A 17,022-nucleotide genomic window follows, 5' to 3' on the forward strand; every position below is an offset into this window, starting at 1 on the left:
AGCCACCCCATTCTTTTGTCCATTTGCTTGTTGGTGTATTTATTTGTCTGTGTGTTGATGTGTTGGTTTGTTTGTGTGTGTGTTGATGTGTTGGTTTGTTTGTTTGTGTGTTGATGTATTAGTTTGTTTCTGTGGTTGTTGATGTGTTGGTTTGTTTGTTTGTGTGTTGATGTGTTGGTTTGTTTGTGTGTTGATTTGTGATTAATTTGTTTTTCAGATGACTACAACCCCTTCATCCCCAAACTGGAGAAGAGCGTCAGTGGAAGCAGTCCGTCCCGGGACCGCCTGCTCATCACCGTGGCGATGCTCTTCTTTGTCGCCCTCATCGTCTCCTAGCAACGGCCATCCCATCGGCACCGGTGGGCATTTGCCATGCCAGCTAGCCTTGGGTGCGGGGGCGTTCGACCTGCGTGGGAGAGAGAGATAGAGACTAGCGGCGTTGGGGAGGAGGTTGAGGAGATGTTTTAGGAAGTGTCATGAGAGGAGTGGAGCGGAGAACTGGCCTAAAGTTAATTGTAACCACTCCAACAAACACAGTTTTCAAATATTTCTATGTGCGTGTGTTTGAGTGTGCGAATGGCGTGTGTGTGAAAGTGTGTGCAAGTCTGTGCAAGTTTGTGCAAGTGTGTGTGTGTCTGTGTGCGCGTGTCTGTAGGCGTGTCAGCAATAAACAGCACAGACAGAACTACACATCACTCTTAGGTCAGAGGGTGTTTTGCTGAGGAGTCTGTGTGTCTCAGCAGGTCACAGGACAGACTTGTGGAAACATGCAACACACAAAGTATTTAGAGAGCCGGGGTGGAGACGACAGGGGATCCTAATACGATTACCACCTTGATCGAATAACCGCCCAGTGGAAACCAAAGGCTGTTTGTTCGAAGGCCCCCTCCCCCCACCCCCGCCCCCCCCAAAAAACGACTCACCACCCCCCTGTGGCTGATCCGCTGAACAACTTCATGAGGCTAGTTTGCCATAACTTTATTTCTATGAAACGTAAAAAAAAAAAAGAACTCAAATGAACTAAAGTCAGTGGCTCTCAAATTTAACCGAACTAAAATGGCCTTTCTTTCCGGTTGTTATTTTGTTTTTTGGACTTACACCAGAGACAGACACCTCTGGCCAACGGTGTCGGTGTGCGCTGACCCGTGCTGATGGGTGTACGTAGCTGATAGTTTATAGACACACACCTTGGAGCTCCGGTGTATTTAGAAACCCACTCTGCTGGATCATTTCTCCATCCACCACAGTGAGTCTTACAGAACGTCATCCCCACCAGCTGCTTTGCCCCGAGACGGAAGGAAGATGGAGCAGGTAACGGGAATAGGATCGCCATGGATACAGAAGAAGCGACACAGGTGGTGGTGGGAAGGGGACCACTGACCACAGTCAGTGGTCATCAGCAGCTTGTTGTTTGTAGTTTGTCTCGTTTTCTCGTCACTCGTCTCAAGCACACCACCACTAGACAGACGGCTATGGTGGGCACAAACACTCAGCAATACTGCCCCCACCCCACCCTCTCCTCTCGCCCACCGCCTTCCTGTCTCAGCTGCCCTCCTGGAGAGCGGCCGACCGCTCGGAGGGAGAGGAAGGCTGACGGAGGAGAAGGGAGAGCGAGAGAGAGATGGCTGCGTGTGAGCTGAAGGCTGATCCAGGATTCGGGACAGCCCTGCAGGGCCATGCAACGCCACATGCATGGAGACAGGTCCAGGATGTGACTGTGCGTGAGTGAGTGTGTGTGCGTGCAAAAATAAAATATTTTACATGATACTAACATCTAGAAAACACATCAACAAACTTTACATAGTTAATTTTTAAAATGCAAAAGTAAAAAAAAAAAATATTCAATGCAAAACAACAAAAGCTGCAAGACAAACATTTACACACCAAGTGCTTTGGTGGGGGGGTTGGGGGGGGCAAACAACGTTAAAGGGGTTCAACAAACTGTTCCCACCTGTTTATTCAACATAGTGTTCATAGCAACTAGCACCTTATTCACCATGGTTACCCTATCCTGCCAACGAGTGACTCTTCAGCCACGGCCCACCGTTGTCGTGGTGATGAGGATGGTGACGAACATGGTGATGAAGATGGTGATGGGACATTTCCGACCCTTGACCCCTCAAGGTCACAGAGATCTCACCTGCGAGTGATTCATGGACACTGGAGAACGTCTGTATTTTGCCGAGGTGAAATGTACTTTTTGTTTTCTTTTTACTTGAAGCCCAGTATCAGTGTGGTCCCTATTGTTTCTGTTCTGGGTCATCTGTTGGTTTACTGTGGTGTCTGGTGATTGTGTCTGTGTGGGCTGTGGGACTTCACTAGGGCTGCCTGCTGCCAATTAGTCAACTAATTGGTCAAATAAAGCTATTCCACCTTACTGAATATCGTTTTGGTCTGGTTTACCGTAATAACGTTTCTCCAACAAGACATTTTAGCATGTTTATTCCAAATAAGATATATTCAGAATGTTATTTTTCAGATCAAGTATTGTTCATATGTTACAGCTGAAATTTATTTTACAGTACCATTCAAACGGTCTCCACAGTCTTTATCGGTTAGTCGACTAATTTCTCTTTGGCAGCAGCCCAGTTTGATTGAACAATGCTGGATTTCATGTGTAGGAATGGCAACCAATGTATATGTTTTCATTCAGGGAAGACGGAGGTCAAAGGTCGAACCCTGTGACTGGCCACTGGCCTGGAGGGTGGGGACCCACACCCACAGGGGGAGGGAGGGGAGGGTGTGGGTGCTCGGCAGTAGAGTTGGAGAGGGGGCCCTGGGTGAAGGGTTGGGTGTCACCGTGTCACTCTTCAAAAGTTGCACTTACAAATGTGAACTTGTCTGTGTGTGTGCTTGTTACAGTGCGTGAGAGGAGGACATCGTAACAATATCTTGTGCTCTGGTCCTCGCTTCATAAGTGATAGCGTGATAGAGGTGGATTAGACAGTGAGGAGCTCAACTATGTTTTTCCCATTAAACTCACAGCGTGTGCGTGGTTGTGTGTCTGAGACCCATTGTTGTCTGGGAAAAACTACAAAAGCATTTATTTGTGTTGGTGACAACAGTCACAATCATGTTTACCTTTGACTGGAATGACTTTAAATGAACTTGAAAAAAAAACTGTAAACTGATTAAACTGTTACAGAGGTAATAACAGCGATTATGATAACAAAATAATAAGCTTACAAATCATACTTTTAACAGATTTGTGTTTGGGTCGTTATTTGAAACTTTCCTCTTTCTATCCCCTCTTGCCTCCTCCTCTTTCTAGGATATGAATGCATAATAATCGTGTGCCTCATCCTCATCAGCAGATGGTTGGGCAATTCAGGCGAGAATTCTACCTCGCAAATGCATTCCTCTGTAGGCTTTATAATTCTGTTGTGGACCTCACAGATGTGATTTTCAAAGCTGGGTGAGCCAGCCACGGTGCCTTCCCCTCCACTGTAAACCATTTACACAGACCTTCTAAGGAAGATAAACGCTTTAATCACAACGAGAACAGTGTTGTAGTGACAATATCATCCTTTTCACCGAGGGCTCATGGTTGGATAAACCACGGTGACCCTCAGATCACTAAGGATGGGTCTACTGCTTTTATGTACCAGGGCACATGGTCCGCGGTCCATGTGTGATATCTTCACCAGTTTCAGTCCCATAATATAAGGCCAATTTTCACCGGAACTGGCACGGAAGCGGCACGGCAGTGAACCGGTCGCCGAAAATAATAGCAACCATCAAAGTCAATGTAAATGGACTGCATTTATATAGCGCTTTATCTAACCATTGTCCACCCAACTTTACAATATTGCCTCACATTCACCATGCACGCACACATTCACACACTGGCGGAGTCAACCATGCAAGGAGACAGCCAGCTCGTCGGGAGCTAACAGTCAGGGTTAGGTGCCTTGCTCAGGGACACCTCGACACTCAGCTATGAGGAGCCGGGGATCGAACAAACGACCTTCAGGTTACCAGCCAACCCGCTCTACCTTCTGAGCTACTGCCGCCCGTATGTAGGCTATTCCACTGGATACGGAACCGTCCCCAAACCGGCACTTTGTATACTTGCCTCCTCTATTTTGAAAGTTGCTGGTTTGCAGCTGCGTCTCAGAACACTTCTACAGCCAATCAATTTGCATTTGCTCATGAATATTCATGAGCTCACATCGACCCCTATGCAATTCACAGGGTATTGTAATAGTATACAGTCTATATATGGTATCAATAGCTAATCAGTGGCAAAGAAGAAATGAAAGTCCGCGTCGATGCCTCGTCTATTCTCTAATCGCAAGTCATGTGCTGCGAGCGGGCCGCGGCGTTGCCATGACATCTATAATATTGCTGTATTATGTAGGGGATGAATATAACCAGTAAATAATTAAGCAATAGATCACGCCAGGGCAGGCTGTGGTATGTGCTCATTATACCACTGTTAAGGGGCGTTGTCCGGCCCCGACGCGCAGCGGAGTGCCGGCGACCCCCTTCACAGTGGTATAATGAGCACATGCCACTGACTGAAGTGATCTATTGCTTTTATACAACGGTTACTGTTATGGCGAAACGAAAGTCATAGACACACTACATTTAAAAAGAAACCAAGAAAGTCAAAGTAGCCGTTTTATTAAAGACTACCAAAAAGTAGTCCCTCCTGGCTGCCGCTATGCATCGACGGTCGCTATGCAACACACTTTAGCGTCCCTCCGAGAGAAGGCTCCGATAGAGCGGTTCGCCGGCAATTTATCCTATGGAGCAGTTCACTCGCCGATTTTAGACTTCAGTGAACTGTGCTATTGCTTTTATACAACTGTTAAAATTATGGCAAAATGACTTCACACACTCACACTAGTAAAAATACGGTTGTATTCTTTGACACTTTCCACTTCAAGGCGCGGAGTGATACTTTCACAAAATGATCGGGCGTCATAGCAGTTATGTATACGCTCATTATACAACAGTTGGGAACCAATCAGATCGCTGGATTTAGGTCCCCCGTTGTATAATATTGTATGAATCATTCTAATCATAATAATTTTTACAATTCATATAAGCCTATTATAATTATGCACTTCTTGAGCCATCAGCCGGAACGTGTCCGTACTACTTCCAGTGGGTAGCAGTACGGAACACAGCCGCTTTGCTGCCGTGCCACTTACGTGCCGGTTCTGGTGTAAATTGGCATTAGGTGTCTGTGAGGCGGATGCAGGCCTTTTGTCTGCTGCGGCTTCTTTAAGTTATGATCCTCATGAAACGTCAGTGCACATGGTGAGCAGTGGTCGATCTGCATCTATTTCCACCTTGGGGCATGGGAGGAGCCAGTGTGTGTGGGCAAGGCCGCCTTAATGCAATGTAGCCCCAGGGCCAACGACGGTCAGGGCCTATCATGAGCTGCAGTATTTAATATATATATATATATATATATATATATATATATATTTATTTTCTTTAATACTGGCTCATGATAGGCCCCCCGATCGGCGTCTGCCCTTTTGTTAGGGCCTACAAAGATCAGAGGCAAATCATGAGCCAAGAAAATACAAATAAAAATCACATTGCTTTGTAATTTGTCTAATTTTCTGCCCATCACTTGATATGAATTTTTGTGGCTTCCCAATTGACCAGTGACCCACGTGGGCACCATGACACAACCAGAGAGCCACAGGGCCTGCTCTGAGGGAAGCAGGTCTGGCCGTTCTTCTACTAGCCATGGAGAAGAGGCAGAACAGGATGAGCTCATGTGAGGTGCGCTCATGTGAGGTGCGAACTGGGCGAACATTGAACCAGAATTGTGCCAGAACAAACAATCTGACCTCTCTGCCTCAGAACGTCAGTACAAAAATCTGAGAAGATTCATCTCAAGGGCATACTTCCAGCGGAAGCTCTGCAATTGGGAGTATCTGCCCAGAGAGTGGCTGTGCTATTCACCATACTAAGGTACTGTGTTTTGCGTGTGTGTGTGTGTGTGTGTGTGTGTGATTGATTCCCAAGGCCCATCGAGGCCAAAGAGGAAGCTCGAACTTGTTAATATGCTGTTATTAGCCGTGTTTGTGTTTCTGCAGACCGAATCACGTTTTCTTTTGGTAATATGGAGTTCAATCAAACTTTCATGCAACATGGTTTTATAATCACCTTGACTATCCTTCAATTATTTGGTCATCTATAATCTACTACTATAAATACATATCGTGATGTTATGTGGCTCAGCCCTAGGGCCCAATGGCAGGTTAAGGCCGGCCTGTGTGTATGGTGGGGTGTGTGGGGGTGGGGGGGGGGATGAGTCAGCTTAGTCATGTCAATTAATAAACATACTGGGGCATACACCTGCCAGATATAGTTCTATTGATTACAACTAACGCCATCTGGAAGTGAACAGCCATGGCGTTGTGAGTTGCGTATTACTTACTTGATTGCGTAGGCAAGGTTCTGAAAGTATGAGTAAGGTTGTGAATAGAGATAGGAGTGATACGAACTAGAGAGAACAATATGTCTGCATTTCATTCCATCATCCACCCACCCATTCATCCATCCATCTATCCATCCATCTCTGAATGGCATTGAATACATTTTATTTTAGCTCTGGCAGACCCCCTTTGCCAAATTTTGTATCCGCCATTAATGCAATGAATGAGATGATCCACATAACATAATAATAACCAGGAAGGGAAAAGTGTGGAAGGAGGAACAACACGATTGACAGAACATGCCGCTACATAAATAGACCAAGCACAGAATATGGTGAGGAATCAAGTATTCAAATTCAATTCAATTCAAAAAAACTTTATTTGTCCCCAGGGGGCAATTGAGGGCACACAGCAGCAGCATGTCCAAACAAAAGAAACAAACAAAAACAAACACGGCTTCACCAGTCCATGTAGGGAGGGCACAAGCCCGGGTGGGGGGTTTAGGAGGAGTTGAGGAGGTGAACAGCCTTGGGAACAAAGGTTGCTTTTCTCTTCTACAGTATGTATACTATCACTGAATACAGTTTGCAGGATTAAAATAAACAAAAAACATAAACAAAGATTTATGATAATTGAAATAGGAGAACAGTTAATTTGAGGTCTTGAACAAAAGCGACAATAATTTAACACAAGTAGGCCTATGTAAAGCACAAACGGCCCTGTGACAGTTGACTCAAATGTATTCAGTACAATGCAGTAACACGTGTTTGCCACTAGGTGCTGCAGGGGAGTCACTTCCACTGTGATGGAAACTGCGTCCAAAAACTGCTTTCTGCTGCTCTGTTGAAATGGGGAAAAAACTCCGCCAGCAATGCTATTGTGTAATAAGGGTCCGAGGGATTATACATGAAGATTGATTTTAGTGGATTATGATGTAATGGTCTGTTTGCAACAATAATATGAGCCCTGAAGCTGTCCTATTTGTTAGGTTATAGGGGACTCCTAACCAAAGAGAGGTAGATGGTTGGCTCTTAAAGCAATCACCATTTATTCTATATGCCTGCATGTCTAGGGATGAATCTGATAGCTATTTATCCAGTATGTGTCCAATTAATTCAAATTCATAAGTTGTCCCACAGTTGCTGCACCATTTTAACTGCATTCTCATTCATCGAGACGAGTTGCATTCTTTTTTTGTGCTGATTGTTGTTTGTTTTCAAGGAAGCCAATGTCAAGCATGGGCAGCCATGTGAACATTAACCTATTTACAATGGATGCCGCAGACAAATAACAAATACAGGCACACCCAGCCGGCACTCTGGTAGGCCTGCAAATGTGCGCATGCGTGCAGAATTCGAGAGAAGTTCACTAATGAGTGAAAGTGCCGGCTTCTCAGTGCTGAAGCCAGATCAACATGCAGCAATGCGGGTGTCAAGCATAATGGGACTCTATAAACTAATTCTGCCGGGCGGACGTAATCGGCTAGGTGGCTACATGGCGAACATATCGGTAATCGGACAGACGTAATCGGCTAGGTGCATAATGGGACTCGATAAACTAATTCTGCCGGACGGACGTAATCGGCTAGGTGGCTACATGACGACCGTCTTGTTAATCGGTATAACGACGGCTGCTGGAATGAACCAGAGCATTATGCGAGTACGCGTCAATGTTTACCAAATGGAAAAATTACCCTACCTAGTGGTAAGGGCGCATTATCATCTGCCCGAATGAACAAGTGACACAAATACATATGGGTATTCAGAACAATATCCCTAACAGAGACACATGTAAACAAGCATCCGCTCATAAGACTATGAGCCAAGTTTGGTTTGGATGCATGAAGGCCTTGCAGAGAAATGAGCTCACTTCCTGTTTGACGTCCCCCTGAGATTGAAGGTCACCTAATGGTTTGGATGTCCCCAGAATGATGTTAGGAGTCTATGTACCAAGTTTGGCTATGATATGTTAAAGAGATGCTGAGAACAGGCTTACTTGCTATTTGGCGGCTTTGCCGTCAAGTTTGGTTGGCTGTCACGGCCAAACGGTTTTGAATCAGAAATTTCTGTTCCACGAATTTGTTCGGCTTGGTCTGAAGATCATATAGGGCAAGTTTCATGATGATTGGACTTAATTTGTGGCCTGTGGATATGTAATGTTGATATGACAACTTTCAACATGGCAGCCAGGCTTTGCCGTCAAGTTTGATTGGCTGTGACGGCCAAATGGTTTTGAATTAGAAAATGATGTTAGCCAGGTTTGTTCGGCTTGTTCTGAAGATCATATAGGGCAAGTTTCATGATGATTGGACATAGTTTGTGGCCTGTGGATATGTAATATTGATTGTGACAACTTTGAACATGGCGGCCAATTTCTGAGGTTGCCATGGGAAATATTTTATTTGCTATATGGGGCGTTCTGACAGTATCACCAGAAATTGAAAATAAGTGTGAAATATACTCAAGTGAAGAGAGGGGAGTTAAAACACATCTTTGTTAATTATAGCGCCACCCTATGATCACCAAATTCATTGAGTGTCCCCATGATGATGTCATGGGTCTATGTACCAAGTATAGTTATGATATGTCAAAGGGCTTGTTAATGTCTCGACATTAATAACAGCGCCCCCTTGAGGCCAAAGCTCACCAAATTAATTGAGTGTCATCATGATGAGGTCATGGGTCTATGTACCACGTTTGGTTATGATATGTTAGAGGGTTACTGAGAAATTGGCCTACTTCCAAATTTGATTGGCTGTAGCGGCGAAACGGTTTTGAATTTGAAACATCTTTGATATTTTTATATCAAGCATGGCTGGAAGATCATGTGCGAGATGATTGGACAAAATGTGTTTTGGACATAAACCAAGATGGCGGAAAATCCATCATGGCGCAAAATGACGTCATAGGGTGCGTTGAACTCGGCTTGGTTCATGGAATCCAATGATACCTGTTTTGTGAATATTGGATGAATGGGTCGAAGGTTATAAACATGAATGCATGTGCAACTTTGACCTGTTGGTGGCGCTAGAGCAGTTGGGCTAGCGACCTGAAATTGGTTCTATGGGCTGCCATAGACTCCCATGGCAGGTAAATAATAATAGGAATTCATACAAAAACAATAGGTTGTCTCGCAACTTCGTTGCTTGACCCCCAATAATATTCCCTGCTCCTTGACACCTTTGATGAAGGTGGAGAACGGGGAGGGAAGCCTGCCTCCTCAGCCATATGGAAAACACCAAGACGCTGGACGCTACCTGTCAGCATGTGTGTGTGTGTGTGTGTGTGTGTGTGTGTGTGTGTGTGTGTGTGTGTGTGTGTGTGTGTGTGTGTGTGTGTGTGTGTGTGTGTGAGTGTGTGTCTGTGTGTGTCTGTGTGCGTGTGTCTGTGTGCGTGTGTGTCTCTGCGTGTGGGTGTGTGTGTGTGTGTGTGTGTGTGTGTGTGTGTGTGTGTGTGTGTGTGTGTGTGTGTGTGTGTGTGTGTGTGTGTGAAATCATCAACTAATAGCCATCCCATGTGCTCCCTGACACTGGCAGCAGGGCGGCTGCTTGAGTCATTAAGGGCCACATGTCACGTTGTGTCCCTCGGTCCCATTACTTGAACACACACGCACACACACACACAGACACACACACACACACACACACACACACACACACACACACACACACACACACACACACACACACACACACACACACACACACACACACACACACACACACAAAGGCTCTTCTTCTCTCTCTCTGCCTATGGCCACCAACTTCTTTCATCAATGTGATTTCTGTTCACTTTTTTTCTTCTGCTGGGAGGAGGAAGAGGAAGTGTAGGGGGGGGGTTGGGGGGGGAGGGATGACTGGGTGCCAAGCGACAGGTCGAGGAGCAGACTGCCGGAGGGGCAGGATGCGCATCATCATGGCAGCAACACCTCCTGGTTTCTGGCGGTCCGCGCGCCCCGCTGGGCGGGGTCAGCTGCTGGATGCCAGGCTCCTCCTCCACCACTGACCTCCTCAGCACCCTCGTGCTGGACGGCACCGTCGGCCGCAAGGGCCACACTCGAATGGCCACAACAGATACACACACACACACATCCGTACACATGCATACACATCCACTATAAAATACACATGTTAAAATAGGCGCTCATTTGGTATTTTGGTCCTTCAGTCCTTCTTGAACCCTTATTCACATATTATTGACTTCTTTCTTCCCTTCTCTCCTTCTCTAAACACTCTCTTCTCCCCGTCTCTCTCTCTCCATCTCTCTCTGTGTGACTCTGTCGTGAGCAGCATCTGGACCTGAGGTGGAGCTCTTTGTTCTGGTCCGTGCCCACCGAGCCCCCCGCTGTGGCCTGCTGTTCACCAGAGCCGTTCGTCTTGTCACAGAAAGCTCTCGCCCAGCGTTCATGAGTTAAGGGGAAAGTTGCTGTTCTGAAGTGTTTTGCTTCTTATGGTCAACAACCAAGAAGAGAAACCCGCTGTGCCTCCTCATCACTCCTCCTGATCGCTACTCCTCATCGCTCCTCCTCATCACTCCTCCTGATCACTCCTCCTGATCACTCCTCCTGATCACTCCTTCTCCTCATCGCTCCTCCTCATCACTCCTCCTGATCACTCCTCCTCCTGATCACTCCTCCTGATCACTCATCCTCCTCATCACTCCTCCTGATCACTCCTCCTGATCACTCTTTCTCCTCATCACTCCCCCTGATCACTCCTCCTGATCACTCCTCCTCATCACTCCTCCTGATCACTCCTCCTGATCACTCCTCCGGATCACTCTTTCTCCTCATCACTCCCCCTGATCACTCCTCCTGATCACTCCTCCTCATCACTCCTCCTGATCACTCCTCCTCCTCATCACTCCTCCTGATCACTCCTCCTCCTGATCACTCCTCCTCATCGCTCCTCCTCATCACTCCGCCTCATCACTCCTCCTCCTCATCGCTCCTCCTGATCACTCCGCAAACATATACAAATGGTTGTAACTACAATGGGAAACGCCATATCAATAATGAAAAGATGTGCAAAATATTTAAAGCACCAACTTGTTAGGCAAGTGATACAGGCTTTGGTTTTGTCTAGTTTAGACTACTGCTCTATATGGTCCACTACTTCATTGAGTAATATAAGGAAGTTGCAGTTGGTCCAGAATAAAGCAGCAAGATTAGCTCTTTCTTGTGGATGGAGAACTAATGTTATTAAAATGCACAAATCATTAGATTGGTAAGATGAAAAACTAGATTTTTGTAATTATTAATGGTTTTTAGAATGTTTTAAGAATGTCAAAATAAGAAAATCACCTCTTATTATTTATAGAAATTTGTCTTTCAGTTCAGTGGCACATAATTATTCAACAAGGCATGCAATTGGAGGTTGTTTTCACCAAGATCCAAGACAATGATTCAATGTACAGTTATATATAGGGCAATGCAACAGTGGAACTCACTCCTCACTCAATCATCACTCCTCCTGATCGCTCCTCCTGATCGATCCTCCTCATCGCTCCTCCTGATCGCTCCTCCTCATTGCTCCTCCTCATCGCTCCTCCTCATTGCTGCTCCTCATCCCTCCTCCTGATCCCTCCTCCTCATCACTCCTCCTGATCTCTCCTCCTGATCAGTCCTCCTCATCGCTCCTCCTGATGCCTCCTCCTCATCGGTCCTCCTGATCCCTCCTCCTGATCGCTCCCCCTGATCGCTCCTCCTCATCACTCCTCCTCATCACTCCTCCTGATCACTCCTCCTCATCACTCCTCCTGATCACTCCTCCTCATCACTCTTCCTCATCACTACTCCGGATCCCTCCTCCTGATCGCTCCTCCTGATCGCTCCTCCTGAACCCTGCTGGGATTTGGTTCCAGACCCTGGGGAGCTGAAGGAGGGGGCTGGTGATAACACCACCCCCTCCTCATGGACTGAGAATAGGTCTGCTGCTGTGGATCGCGGAGCCAGGGCGTGGGACGGGCCTCCCTGCGCTTGTGGCTTGGCGTGCATGACACAGCAATGTGTTTTGTGGGCCCCCAAAAATGTTCTTTTTCGAACCCCAAATTACGTCCTTTTGCCTCCCTCCGGTTGTACTGTCGGAATAAAAAAGAGACAATCTGTGGGAGAAGCAGAATGATGGCGGCCGGATCAGTGCACATGGCTGGTGGATGAATGATGGGTCTCTCTGTGTCTCCCCGCTCTCTTTCTCTCTCTATCTGTCCGTCTGTTGGTCTCTCTCTCAATCTGTCTGTATCTCTAAATCTATGTCTCTATTCCTCCCCTTCTCTCTCTGAATCTCTCTCCCCCTCCCTTCTAAGTACAGTTTCCTTCCCCCGTGTCCCTCGCTCCCCACACTAAATCACTGCGTCAGCTGCCTCCCTCTTTGCTCTCCTCCTCCTCCTCTCCCGTTTGTCATCCTCCCCGGTAAGGGCTGGTCCTGTCGCTGAGGAGAAGGAGAGTTATGCTCTGGGTGCTAATTTAGCAGCCCCCTCCCCCCCTTGCCCCCTCGCCCCCCACGCCCACCCTGCCCCCCTTCCTGTCCTCTCGTCCATCACATGTTCACCGCTTCTCTAACTTTAGCCCCTAATCCACTATTCCTGAGACAGCATCTGGTGTTTATATTTACACACACGCACACACGCATGCACATGTGCACACAAACAGACACAGACAGACACACACACACAAAAACATACATCTACACAAACAACTATATGTTTTTAAGGTTAAGCTAATGCTTATTTTTAAAGGCTTTATTCTACTGAGACTCCCATTACCAACATGTACAGCTGTACACCCTGTTGAGGTCACCACGGAAATATGATTAAAAGCAGACGGGAGGGAGGGGTTGTGTAAACTGGGAGTGTCACTTGATCCCGTAGCGTCTCCCAGTTTAGTGAAGGCACTGGAAAAACATACAGTATGTATGACATGTCTCATACCAAAACGTCTTGGACTTTGTGTGCGTGTCTGTGGGTGTGTGCGTGTGTGTCTGTGTGTCTATGTGTGCGTCTGTGTGTGTGTGTGTGTGTGTGTGTGTGTGTGTTTGTGTGTGTGTGTGTGTGTGTGTGTGTGTGTGTGTGTGTGTGTGTGTGTGTGTGTGTGTGTGTGTGTGTGTGTGTCTGTTGGTGTGTGTCTGTGTGTGTGTCTGTGTTTGTGTGTGCCTCATGTGTCTGTTGTTTATTGTTTGATTGAGCAGACGTGCACATGGGTAATGCATGTTCCATGGCCTGTGTGCCCATAGAACTGATCCATGAAGCCGGCTGGCTGGTTGGCTGGTTGGCTTGTTGGCTGATGGGTTGACTGGCTGGTAGGTTGATTGGATGGCTGATTGTTTGCTGGCTAACTGAGTGGTTGGTTTGTTAGCTGTTTAGCTGGTTTGTGTGATGCGTTGTGATTTGATGGCTGGCTGTTCGGCTGGTTAGCTGGTTGGCTGGCTGGTTAGTTTGCTGGTTGATTGGTTGGTTGACTGGCTGGCTGGTTGGTTGGCTGGTTGGTTGGATGGGTGGCTTGTTGGAAGACTAGTTGGTTGGTTGACTGGTTGGTCGACTGATTAGATGGTTTGCTGGTTGGCTGGCTGAATTGATGATTGGCTGACTGGTTTGTTGGCTGACTTGGAGGATTGAGTTAAAAGGTTTGGTTGACATTAGTGAAACTCCCACAAATCCTCAAATGGCTTCAGGAACGACCGGAAGATTCTGAGAAGGCAAAAAACAGTCACACATGCTTACACACACACACACACACACACACACACACACACACACACACACACACACACACACACACACACACACACACACACTCACACAAATACACACACATACACATACACAAACACAAAATCCCTTCAGTGGACGCGTGTAGCCCTGCATAACCTCACAATATCCAGTATTTGTAACCTCACCCACACTAAGCCACAAACACAGAATGCTACTTTCTAGGGACTAAAGAACACGTTAAATTAGACATCTAAGCCGTGTCTGGCGCATCGCACCAAATCCTGCTTTTAAAGGGTTCACATCAGCACAAGTTCTCTTCCCATAATAATGAGGACTAAACCTCATGGCCTGTCCTTAAAATTCTCTTAATCCCTCACTCTCTTGACCCGCAGTCTTTTTAACTTCCGTTTTACCAGTTGAGGGCATCTGCCCCCTTTATATAAACCACTCAGCACAACAAACAACTCGAGGAAATTCACAAACAGTGAATATTTGCAAAATATTATATTGTATTGGAGTTGACTATGATGACCCCTTGTTTTTAATCACAGTGGTGACGTACGTTTTGAATGGTCGTGGGTCCATACGACAACATTTTTCCAAAGACCCTGATCTATTAGAATCCCTCCAACTCGCACTGCATTCTTACCGCCTGTTTCCTTGTTCGGGGTTATCCACCCTATGGATCAGGCTTATTGGAGCCCATCCCTGTTGGCCCCAGAGTGGAGTCCTGGGTTATCTATCACAAGTTAAGTCTTTACAGGCCTCCCAGGTCTCCCCTGACCCCGTTCAAACCCTCTGATACTTTCTTACAGATTCCATCATGTCTCCTGCATCTCCAAACGCCTTGTTACACAACATCTCCTCGACCTCTTCCTCCCACCCACTGCCGCCAGTGCAAGTGTAAACCAAATAAAACCTCCATGATTAAAGGTGGAGGCCTTCTGTAGCGGCACACCGTTACGACCCCGGTCGCTCCGGTCACTTCTCCCTCCTCCAATCTGTATTAACAACAAACACTCAGTCGCCGCGGAAACACTCTCCCACTCTCCTTGGCACACACACCGAACCTCTCGACAGCTTGGAGGCCGTGTCGGTGGGGGGGGCGTAAAGAGAAGGGAGAGGAGGAGGACGAGATGGATGGCGTCCCGGCCAGGAAGCAGAGACACCCAGACAGCCGGTGTCCTTATGTGACACGCTGCGAGCAGAAGCATGTGCACGTGAGCGGATGCTGTGCGCGGCGGGGTGTACATGTGTGCCTACGGTTCCTCGTCTCCTGTGCGGGGGCACGTGGATTTGAGCGGCGAGGCGGAGGTGAAAGATGGAAGGAGAGGTTATGAATGTGGCTGAGCAGGGAGCACGTTGTGCTAATGAGGGCAGTGAGCAGAGAGTGATGCGGCGGCGCTAAGCTGCGAGGGGCTAAAGACCCCCTCTGTCTCATTTAGTCCGCATCAGCACTTAGCGCTCGTCCACGCTCTCATCCCCCTCTTATCTGGTGTCATAACACACGTCCACATTGGCTTTGTGTTATTCCGTCCTGGAACGGTGCCCCCTGACCCCGGCCCTAACCCTGGTTACCCAGGGTTCTGAGTTAGGCCATGCCTATAGGTCTTTCTGACCCATGGGCTCTGGCCTTGGACCAGTCCCAGGATAGCTGCTTGTCCAAGGGGGGGGGGGGGGGGACACACATTCCTGCAGGGTTTTGACCAACCTGTCAGATTTCAAATCCTCACCTCCTAATGATTGATTGATCAGGTCGTTAATCAGGATGTCATGTGAATTATAAATAGAGGTACAGCGAAATAAAGGTGCTAGGGTATTAATCAAGTGTAAATTCTAATGAAGTACACATCTAAATAAACCAGGGCTTTTATAATAGTGCGGTACGTAATCCCTCTGTATGTACATTATGAAAAACACAGTTGTTTCATAATGTTTCATAATTCTGTGTTATCCAACCTGTGGCTTAGGGCTTATTTTAGCCCATCCTTGTCCTGTCCGTACGCGACCCCTCACATCTATCAAGAAAGAAACCAATCGCTTCAGAGCATGTTAATCATGCAGAGTGCTATATGGCTAGAATATTCAGAATGTATTCAGATTACTTTAAGTAGGGTGTTAACATTGCTATCATAGACTCTGATGACCTGTTTTTCTAACCTATAACATACATGGTGCAGAGGTTTGCATAATCTAGATAGAGGCTTTAAATAGAATAACTGATGTAGGGAGTCAACCTGGATTCATTCATATAGCAAGAAGAAGAGGTTTAGTTCTTAATAATATGACACATTTTAAGTACTGGACATGAAAGAGGAGGAATAACAATGAGAGCAAACTCCCTTCAATAATCCCCTTCAGTGCCTATTCTATATTTGGATTCTATATTTTCACTATAGGGAAACCGTTGTTGTACAAGAAAAAGTAGCAGGAATGGACCCCATTTCTAAATGTTTTTTGAAATAATATCACCTTTCATCTCACTGAAAAACATGTTTTTGAAGCTAGCGTTAGGACATAGCACAGAAACCTTCAACATGTGACACAAAGAGAAATAATTGGACACCTGATTATTTACGGCTGGGTAAAAAAAACATTGCAAACACATTTAATGACTTCAGGAATGACCTTATTAATAACAGACACAACACCCTGCCTAATTAATACAATTTTCCACTTGAATGCAGACACAGACCAATGTGTGTTTGGGTATGTTTGCGTGTGTGTGTGTGTGTGTGTGTGTGTGTGTGTGTGTGTGTGTGTGTGTGTGTGTGTGTGTGTGTGTGTGTGTGTGTGTGTGTGTGTGTGTGTGTGTGTGTGCGTATGCCTGTACAATCAAATTAATCCAAACATCTCATTAACACACAAGCCCCCCAGGCTGTCCTTGATTTACTGTAGCATTAACAGCCCAT

At 46.5% G+C, this 17,022-nt stretch overlaps 1 long non-coding RNA gene across 1 annotated transcript in view; it reads left to right on the forward strand.

Moving 5' to 3' along the window:
- Window positions 1–3,201, forward strand: part of LOC132459300 (uncharacterized) — an 8,085-nt gene extending 4,884 nt beyond the window's left edge. The window contains exon 2 of the long non-coding RNA XR_009526190.1: window positions 218–3,201. This is a non-coding gene — a long non-coding RNA (uncharacterized LOC132459300). The remainder of the gene's footprint in view (window positions 1–217) is intronic.
- The last annotated feature ends 13,821 nt before the right edge of the window (window positions 3,202–17,022 follow it).

This window comes from Gadus macrocephalus, chromosome 6 (genome assembly GCF_031168955.1).
Source record: "Gadus macrocephalus chromosome 6, ASM3116895v1".
NCBI lineage: Eukaryota > Metazoa > Chordata > Actinopteri > Gadiformes > Gadidae > Gadus > Gadus macrocephalus.